This window comes from Dermacentor andersoni, chromosome 8 (assembly GCF_023375885.2).
Source record: "Dermacentor andersoni chromosome 8, qqDerAnde1_hic_scaffold, whole genome shotgun sequence".
NCBI classification, from domain to species: Eukaryota; Metazoa; Arthropoda; class Arachnida; order Ixodida; family Ixodidae; genus Dermacentor; species Dermacentor andersoni.
Window position 1 is genome coordinate 154,101,078 of NC_092821.1, and position 11,206 is coordinate 154,112,283.

Here is an 11,206-nt window from a genome sequence, read left to right on the forward strand (position 1 = left end):
TTCACGCCATAATTCATGAACATCTCTGTCATCGGCTTTTGTGTGCACAATGGATGCCCAAGATTTTGAACCACCGCCAGAAGACGGAGAAGTTCGGCGCTGCCTTGACTGATATGATCCGGGTGACGGCTTCTTGTCTGCAACTGTGTTCGGGGACGAACCATGGTGCCACTACTACGAGCCTGAAACACGACGGCAAAGCTTACAGTGGAAACGTTCGAATTCACCACGCCCAAAGAAAGCAAAGGCCATGATTTCCGCCGGAAAGGTGCTGTTGACTTTGTTTTTCGATCATCAGGGACCATTACGGATAGAATTTGCTAACTCTTGAGAGACTATCAATTGTTGCCGATAGTGTGAAACGCAACGGCTGCGTGTTGCAATCAAGAAGAAACGATGTGGAACTTGTTCCACGATAATGCCCGTCCCCACATCGCTAATGTATTTAATGCAAAACTCGCAACGTTCAAGTGCGAAACGCTGTAACATCCGCCACACAGCCCAGACCTGTCGCCTTGCGACACCCACATTTTGGGGCCACCAAAAAAAAAAAAAAAAAAAACAGCTAAAGGGAACCATATTCGTGTCGGACGATGACGTGAAAGAGTCAGTTGCAGACTTTTTGAAGCAGCAAACCAAGGAATTTCTTGAGACCGGAATCACGCGACTCCTTAGTCAATGGGACAAATGTCTAAATGCTCATGGAGACAGCTTTTAAATAAAGTACCCCGTTTGTCATATATTCGCATCGGCTCACTTTCATTCGACTCGCCCTCGTATATCTTGCAGAGCTCCTCTGTTGTGCTCTCTGTTGCGACTCTAGTTTCGGTGCAATTACTCACGATACACGACCGGTGACAGCTGCTCCTGTGTAATACATTGGAACAAATGTCTGCGTCATTGATATTTTGCATTGGCCGTTGCATACGTACATAAATGCAAACACGGTTCTTGAATGACAATGTTTCATTAACATATTTGTCCTCAACTTGCTCATTTCATGGCCTTTACATTTTTCGTATCAGCGGCAAGCGCTGCTTTGCTGGTTTCGAACTGATATAGTTCTAAAGCTCTTGTGATATTTTCTTTACTTAATAAATAGACAAAAAACATGGAAGCATTGATATCAATTATTTTGGACACAATTTTTGGCACATGCGAGTATATTCTTTTAAGAAGAATGATATATTTTACTTGTTTTCACGGTGCGTAGCGTTCGGAAATTCGTTTTCAGCATCTTTGGCGATGGCAATGCAATTATCAATCATGTATTTGATCCCTCGACAAATTGTTTAAGAGGAATCTTTAGCTCGGGGCCCCACTCCGAGGCGGCTTATTCAAATACATGTAAAATGCAGAAACGCTTTTCTGCGATAACCTCTGGATCGCTTTTAAGGAAATTTGTTGCATTTGAGAGAGAAAGTTAAATTGCAGTGTCTGTTGGAAGCGGAATTTCGGTTTAGGGCCTGAATTTTCTTTAAAATATTTCGAAAAATTTAAAAGTTCAAAAAAAATAGGAGCACGACGTTTACAAACTAACAGCTCTGCATCAAAAGCAGATATCGCGGTTCTGTCAATGGCATCTATTAAAACAGTCAAAGCGGACAAATTTGGCATGTCAATTTCGATCTTACGTGAATTGGTTACGTTGGACAAGGGTTCTGCAAAAGCCGTATTTCCATAATACTTATTTTTTTTAGATTCATGTGTAACGTATCGATTTTGTCCTTTGTAGATGTGCTATTAGATGAAATTCACAGAGTTGTGATATCATTTTTCATTGTTTAGTTACAGAGTTTTAAACTTGATAGTTTCGTTTTCTGAAAATTAGCGATTTTTGCCAATTTTTAATAAAAAATTGAGACCCTAAATGAAAAATTCGAAACCGGGAGTCACTAGAAACCCCCCCCCCCCCCCCCCCCGTTTTTCTTCTAAATGCAACAAACTTCGTCAGATTTGGTGCAGTGCTTGCCGAGAAAAACGAATTCCCCTTCTACATGTATTTAGATAGGAGCATCCGAGCTAAAGCTTCCTCTTAAGGAGGATGCCGAGGTGCAACGTAAGCCCCCCCCCCCCCCGCCCCCCCGAACGAAATTTCTGGCTACGTCACTGCCAGCAGCTTGTGTATATTTTTCCTATGAAATCTAGCGAGAACATTTGGAGACTGTCCGTGGTACTCGCGCTCGCCAAGCAAGTAATTCTGAAGGTAGGGATATGCGGGATATCCAATCACATGATAACTTGCTTTTGCACATTTGACGAAGCCAGGGTGGTTTAGAGCACGTTACTAATACCTCTCTGCCATCGCTTTGATGGAACCTGACGCTGTGTAATGTAGAGTACGCGCAGCTGTGAATGAGTTGGTTCGTTCCACCGAGAGGGTCACGGGCAAAGCAGCTGTGATATAATGTCGGTATCCGCAATTCGTCTGTGGCCTATAGAAAGAGGAATCCCGCCGTGAGCAGCTGCCGCTTAACCCGGCTATGTGCTACACCCTGAGCGGGGCGCAGTTTTGCGTATTGTGCCACAGAGGACACAAACTTACCTACTGCGAAGAAATTAGGAAATTAAAAGAATTCTGGGGTTTGCCAAAACTCCAATCTTATTATGAGGTACGCCATAGGAGATGGCTCCGAATTATTATCCACCATCTGGCATTACTTCAGGTGCACCCAATGCGTGGCATACACGAGCGTTGTTTGCATTCTTCGAAAGGCGGCCGCCGCGGCGGGTACTCGAAGCCGCGACCTCGAGCTGAGCAGCCCGACGCCATAACCACTAAGCTTCACCGCGGCGAGTAAATTAAAAAAGATTAAACAATAACAAGTAAACAATTACCGCGGGATAAAGGCAGGAAATGACCTTGTTATGTTCAGAGTCATACCGCGGCTGTGCGCAGCTGTTCAACTGGATCGTTCAACTAGACCTGGCGAGACATGGCTGATGCCAAGTGCCGTTATCCAGTCGGTGTTGTTTCCGTTCTTTTTCCAATTTTAGTCTGTTTCAGGCCACACGTCGTCCGACTGAACTTGTGGTGGCCTCTTTCCTGTTTGTGTAGGCTTAGTGCGTTTCAGCGAGCGCTTCGCAACGAGTCGCTCATGGATGATGACGTCCTGGAGGTGAGTGCGAGATATTGCGACGAGGTAAATCTTTTAGGAATATTTTTCGACTGTAGCATCTCTGCGTTTGTTACTCGGTGGTGAACGTTCTCCGAAAGGCTTACTGGCCTTATGTGCCGTGTTTTTAGAGGCCTTCACATGCAAGGGGCGCGGGTTTGATCCCAGCCGCGGCGGCCGCATTTCGAAGGCGGCCAGAAAGGCCCATGCACTGTGCATTGGGTGCGCGTCAGAGAAGCCCAGCTAGTCAGAATTAATCCAGAGTCCCCCAATTCAGGGTGCGTCATAACAGGTTGTGATAATGAAACGTGAAACCGCTCACCTTCATTTTTTTACCTACACTATTGGCTCGCGCGACACCGTATGGCCACTGTTGCAGAGGCGGGCCAGGTGACGTGAAAGACATTAAGACACAAATTGAATGGGGCAAAAACAGAAATCACCATATTTAGCGTAGATGGCTGGCTGGGATTACGCCTGCGCAAAAGTGGTAGTTTAAGTACAAGGTGAAAACAAAGAAAGAATATTATGCCTTTTGTTGTTGTCGAAATATCATACTGTTCACTCCTTTCGAGTAGTAATCTCTTTTCGAAAGTAAGAAGAAGATGCGCATTTAAACGTTATTAGCGCTTGTTATTCACTTTCAGTTTCTGATTGCAGGGCAGCTTTTGTGCTTAATCTACGCGAGACCGCCTTGGGGGAAGCTCACAATGCCGATGGCTGAGCGGTCTCCACTAGCTCCAACTTCGTTTATGTCTTCTAGTAAATAACGAATCATGTAATGTCTTTTCGCTTTCGAAGCGGAGTCGTTGTTTTGTCTTCTTCGTCGACAATCACGTTGGTACACAGTGAATTCGTTCACATGAGATTGGGACAGAGTTAGCGATCTCATTGTGCGCGTACTGCTTCCGAAATAGGTCCGTACACAACAGTATTTTGAGAAGTTGCGTTGCACACGCTGCCTGGCTCGGCATAACTTGCAAAGTGTGGAACTCGTCGGTTTTGTTCCACCGCCCAACTCTAGCATGTACATCAGTGCGGTAGCCTTTCTTGACCTGCAACGGTGTCATCTGCCACGGCTGTACATTTCTTTGGAATTTTAGCTTTCGGTGGATTGCAGTGACGATGATGATGCTTTGGGATTTTTATGGCACATCAGGCTACAATGCGCCAAATTGCAGTGGCACATACTTAAAGTTTGTTCACGTTCCAATACATTCTCATTGATAGCTATTAAAGTACGTGCCACTTTGAAACCATGCGAAGAATGACGTTCTTGCTACAAGTAAAAATAAAAAGCCCCTAACTGCCGTATGCCATGATAAAAACTTTTCAGCTTACTGGGAACTAATGTGTTGCTGTGTTTAGCATTGGCGTAATTTGGTACACCTTCAAAGGACTAGTTGGAGGGTGGCTCGTGTGGTGTTTCCCCCCAGCGACGTCTCTCCTATAGTTTGGACATTAATTTCTTGCGTTAAAGGTAATCAGTCAATTAAAAATTTATAACCTTATAAAAAAAAAACTTATAACAGCATATTTACTTCTTTAATGTTTTTTCGACTTCTTTTCGACATCCATTTTTCTTTTTGCCCCTCGTCGTCAACATCGGCAGACTTCGGCTCTCGTGGTTCAAGCTTCTTGGCTCCTCAAGTGGGCTTTCTTCGGATGCTCCTTCCTCTCAATCGTCGAGCTGCTGCAGAGGCCCAACTTGGCGCCCAGGCGACCAGTGTGCTTCACACTTTACGACTTCGGCTATCTGGTGAGACATGGAACAGGAGCGCACTGGGAGCGCGCATTCACTCCTGTATGATCTGCTCACGATAAATAGCTGGCAGTAATACAAACGTTGACATAAGTTCGTTTTGACTAGTATAGAAGCTTTTACGCCCTTGTGTAGCTGGATTAACCTTTCACTTCGAGTATCGTTGTGTATGTTTTAAAAAGAGACTCTGTCGGGCATTGTAACCGACTGTGAACATGTGTCACTACGCTCGCCGTGCCAAAACGCGCGACGAATGAATGAGTTAGAGCGAATTAGGTAATATCACACTGAACATTTGATGGCAACACAGTTCAAGATGACTCTTGTAGTACCTGCATGGGACGGGCATGCGTGCTTGTGCCTAATTTCGTTTCCCCCTTATGCCTCGTGGGAGAGGAGTATTGACTGAGAAAGAGGGGGGGGAGGCGCGTTAACGTCAGTCGCGCTTTTCTGCACTTCGTTCCTCCGGCCACGCGTGACTCATAGCATGTGTGCTGCTGTTTATTTCAGGTTTCTAATGGCATAGCAGTTGTTGCACTCGTCTTCGCCAACGTTCTTGTTTTCAATGGAGCAAAGGAAGCGGCCCCGGAATATGCCATGGCTGTCGCACTTGTGAGTAGAGCAGCGCGCTCTCTTTAAAATGCGCATGCTGCACGCTCTCCGATATGTACAACCAAATAAACAACATTTAAAATCAATTGAAAATATCTAACTTAAAAAAATCGAGCAGGCAATTGGTTTTTGGGTATTTCTGAATATTTGCTAGCCCACATAGCGGATCATTCACGAATACACAAAAAAAAAAACGAAAAAAAAAATGATAAAGGCAGTAGGCTTCAGCGATTCCTTCAACTTTGGACTCATTTACTGCGACAGGAGCATTATCCCAGAGCTTACTGACCAAAAGGCAAGAAAATATTTCGCGGCGGAGAAACGCGAAACATCGCCACCGCCCATGACCGCATCTAAACCTTGCGCCGCTACCAAGCTCTCGCGTGATAGCACGTGCGCCTCAAGGAGCTAGTTGGCGTTCCAATCTAATGGACCAACTAGAAGCTTTATCCACTACGAGGCAAGAATGGGAGACACGCTCCCGCTCGTGACGCAAGCTAAAGACTGTGGAAGGCCTGTGGCATTAGGAAACCAGGCTGCCCACATGTGCTCTGCTAGCTCGACCTGTGCGACGTGACGCGCGTGCCAGTCGTCCCAGAGAATTATGGGGCGTTGGCAAAGGGAAACATGCGTGCGATATTTAAAAAAAGAAGAAATAAATAAACACCGAGTTTGAGTCGATGAAAGACAATACCTTTCTGGGCAAGTTAGAGGCGAGAATGGAGTGTAATGACAATGTAATCTATTTAAGAGCCGCGCTAGAGTGACAACTTTTGATCGACGTCGACTAGAGGTGGAATCACCCGCAGGGGCGTCTGCATGAGCAGGCATTTGGTGTGTGGCGGCACCACGTACCCAAGCACACGAGGTTTGGACCCTCCCGCGTCTAACCGTGCGTGGCTTAGCCGTGTCCAGGGAAAAGGGGATCCTTAGGGTATAGCCGATGCCGAGTGTTCGAACCTTTAAGGCCCCTTTGGCCTCGGTTTCACGTAGACGGCAGCCCCGGACTGACCCATCCAGGGTAAATTGGTAGTTGCCTTTTCCTGTCTCTCTCTCCCTCCAGCCTTCATCTTTTTCTCACTTTCCATCTTTCCTGTCTTCTACTGGCTTCCCCTTCCAATTTTTCCAGGCAGCAAGGGCTAACCTTGTGGGAATAGCAAACGTAGGTTGTTTCATCTTTGGTTATATTGATAACGTACAGCTGGCGTTCGCAGAACCTGTTTTTACAGTCACTGTAGCGTCCCCTTGTACGACTTCGCGGTGGGTGGCTGGCGTTATTGCCGGAAATTACACATTCCTCTATGGCGAGTTCCTTCCCCACCGCCCTTCCTGATCGCCCTCAGAAAAGAGGGCGCACTGAAGATGTATTCCAGTTCTTTGGACGTTAAAGACTGAACTTTCCACGATTCCACGTCATTCACTCGGAAAAATCAGATAAACAAGTACGAACAATCTCCCTAATTCTTGTTTCCAAGTCTTTAACTGAGGCTCTTCGTCCAGGCTACAAGGAATCAAGAATGGCAAGTGGTGGTCTCCTCTTGGACCTCCATGATCAGAAACAGCACAAAAAGTTGGCTAGTCTTGTGTCATTTTGGGACGTTCAAGTGACACTGACTCCGCACCGCACTATGAACACCACCTGCGGCGTTGTCTCGGACAATGATTTGCTCCATCTAACAGAGGCTGAGCTCTTGGAGGGCTTCAGTGAGCAGAATGTTGTCAATGTCAAAAGAATTAAGATAAGGCGGGATGGCAAAGAAATCAAGACCAGTCACCCAATACTCACCTTCGGTTAAAGTGTCCTGCCCGAGTCCAACGAGGCTGGGTACATCAAGCTCAGTGTTAGGCCATACGGGCCAAATCCACCCAGATGTTTCAAATACCATCGCTTTAGCCACAGTTCGCAGAGCTGCCGAGGGCGCCAAACTTGTGCGAAATGCAGTGCCCATGAACACACCTCTGAATTTTGCGATAACTCTCTCCCTTGTATCAACTGTGATGGGGAGCATGCCGCATACTCGCGGTCGTGCCCATCATGGAAAAAGGAAAAGGAAATAGTAACAATTAAAGTAAAGGAAAACTACTTTCAAGGAGGCACGCAGGTGGGTATCCTATCTGCCCAAGAACACTTCTGCCGACGTGGCGCGTCCGGGGGCAGCGACACAGCAGCTTCCGGCGGCTGACCGGCCTGCAAGCAGTAAGTCGGCAATGACGCCATCTGCCCTGCGCCGCCCCCCCCCCCCCCCCGCCCCGCCCCGGCGGTTGCGGTTACACACAGCACAAAACACATTCATAATGGAAACACAAACAGTACAATACAATGTTAGAGGACTTCTTCATAACCTTGATGATATTCGAGAACTCCTATACAAACATAATCAAAAGTTGCTGTGTGTTAAAGAGATACATCTGAAACCTATGAACACTAATTTTCTTCGTAGTTACTTCATCTTCCGAAAGTACCGCGACGAGGTTCATGCCTCTGGCAATGTAGCAATAGTAGCCGACAAGACTGTAACTTGCCGACACGTCGCCCTTCAGACGCACCTTGAGACAGTGTCAGTCCGGGTCATTCTTTTTAATAAATTCGTCACTGCATCTTCCATTTATATACCCCCGAACCATCATCTCGAAAAAACACACTTTTGTAACCTCATTAGCCAGCTTCCCGAGCCTTGTATACTCGTGGGAGATTTTAATGCTCACAACACGATTTCTGGAGACTCATGATGTGACGCGAGAGGTCGATTCATAGAGAACTTTTCAGTGAACGCCGAAACATGCCTGTTCAGTAAAAATGAACTGACTTATTATAATGCGTTTCACAATTCCCATTCTTCTATATACCTATCTATTGGCTCGGCAGCTCTTATCCCTTACTTAGAGTGGAGTGTTAATCAAAAATCCATACGGAAGTGAGCATTTTCCTGTAATTTTAAACTTAATTGAACAACCTGAATGCCCTCCATATGGGCATCGGTGGAAGCTAGCTTCTTCCTACTGGGACCATTTAAAGTAATCAACCTACCTATCACTACATTTTATCACCGATTTTAGTAGTGATGACGCGGTAGCGTATTTTACCGCTTTTATAATCGAGGCAGCGAATAACTTCATTCCACTATCAAGCGGTAGCTCACCCCCCAAAAAAACGAGTTCCGTGGTGGAATGATGAGTGCAAGGGGCGCGGAAAAAACAAAATAAAGCGTGGTGCATACTGCGCCGACCCCCAACTGCAGAAAATTTGATACAATTTAAAAACATTAAACCACAGGGAAGGCGAACGCGACGGCAAGCTAAGAAGACAAGCTAGGAGAGGTTCTTGTCCAGCATTGACTGATAAATAGGAGGCAAAAGTATGAACCGGGCTAAGGAGACTTAAGAGACAACAAATCCATCCATTACCCCTGGTTGACAAAGGAGGAAACAAGTTGGAAGACCAGGCCGACGTTCTCGGCGAACACTTCGAGCGCGTGTCTAGCTCCACTCACTATTCGGAGAACTTTTTGAAACATAAACGAATAGAAAAACTTAAGCCACTGAATCGGAAATGTATCCCAAAGGATACTTATAACCGTCCTTTTACCATTGGCGAACTTAAAGCTTGCTTATCAGCATGTCAGAGCTCTGCACCGGGCCCCGATACAATCATGTACGATATGCTTAAGCACCTGCACTCCGACACACAAATCACGCTACTCACACTTTTCAATACTATATGGTCTGCTGGGTATCTCCCATCTAGCTGGAAGGAAGCTATTGTGATTCCTGTTTTGAAGCACGGTAAATATAGTTCATTGCTCACCAGCTACCGTCCTATAGCGCTTACGAGCTGCCTTTGTAAGATTTTCGATAAAATGATCGATCGCCGTCTCGTAGATTTCCTAGAGTCCAGCAAAATGTTGACCCATTTCAATGTGGCTTTAGTGGAGGGCGATCTAGAACCGACCATCTCGTGCGCATCGAAGCAAGCATTAGTGATGCTTTCGTACATAAACAATCTTTCTTATCCGTGGAAAACACGGGGAAGGCGGGGATGAGCAAAAGGAGAACAAGGTGAAAGCAAGAGCCAACATTTCGATAAGTGGACTTGTCTTGAAGAACACAAGTCCACTTGTCGAAACGTTGGCTCCTGCTTTCACCTTGTTCTCGTTTTTCTCCCCTTCTTATCCGTGTTTCTTGGCATAGAAAGGGCGTACGATACAACTTGGCGGTACGGAATCCTGCGCGACCTGTCGGCGCTGGGCATCCGCGGTAACATCTTAAACATTATAGAAAGCTGCCTAAACAACCGTACAATTTCGGCGAAAATAGGTAATGAACTGTCGTGTACATTCACACAGGAAACTGGGGTACCCCAGGGTGGCGTACTCAATTGCACGCTCTTTGTCGTTAAGATGAACACGCTTGATACATCATTACCACCAGCTATGTTTTATTCCGTCTACGTTGACGACATATAAATAGGTTTCAAATCCTGTAACATTACAGTGTGTGAAATACAGGTACAGCAGGACCTAAACAAGGTGTCCAAGTGGGCAGAAAAAATTAATATAAAGTCAACCCCCAGAAAAGTTATTATGTTCTCTTTACAAGAAACAGAGGCCTGGTTCCAGATCCTTTTGTAGGACTGTGCGGACAACAAATACCTGTCAACAAAGAGCACAAATTTCTAAGTGTCATACTTGACTCCAGGCTTACTTTCATCCCACACATAATATGTCGTAAAGTAAAATGTCTAAAAACAATGAACTTACTAAAGATCGTATCCCATACAACAAGGGGTAGCGACAGGAAGTTTTTATTGAATCTTTACAGGAGCCCAATTCGATCACAATGGGACTATGGTGCCGTGGTATATAACTGCCGCCCAGAGCGCGCCAAAGGTGTTAGACCCTGTCCGCCATCTAGGTATCCGCCTGGCCATTGGCGCATTTAGAACAAGCCCTGTCGAAAGTCTGTGCGTAGAGTCAGATGAGTGGTCACTCCGTTTTCAGAGCATACACCAGCTTCACCTATTTTCTGAAAGTGCACTCTAATAAGAAATATCCGTGTTGCACAACTGTTACCGACTTCACACGTTCTACAATTTTTCGTAATAGACTCTCTATGACACTACCTTTCTCACTGCGTGTGAGAGAACTCGCCGAAGAAATGGATGTCCCAATTCTCCAACATCACCTATAATGCCTCCAGCTAAGCTATTACCGCGCATGGGAATGGCAGGTGATTGAATGTGACGTATGCTTTGTAGAGATCACAAAGCACACTCCTGAGCTTGATATCGCTATGAATTTCCGTGAATTTCAATCGAAGTACTCTTGCTCCGAATTCTACACCGACGCATCAAAGTCGCATGCTGGCGTGTCTTATGCGGCTGTTGGTCCCTGTTTCTCTGAATCAGGTGCATTATACCCTCATACAAGTATCTTTACTTCAGAAGCCTATGCAGTACTCTCTGCGGTTAAACATATGTAGAAATTAAAGCTAGAGAAAGCAATAATATTCGCGGACTCGTTAAGTGCTGTAAAAGCACTTTGATTGAGCTTTACTCTTACGTGTGCAATAATTATTAATCTTGTAGACATGTGACAATATGCTGGGTTCCTGACCATAGATGCATCGAGGGTAATGTGCGAGCAGACGAAATGGTCACATCAATCACATCGCAAGCTATTAATCCTACAGCTCCTATTCCTACCTCAGATCTCAAGCC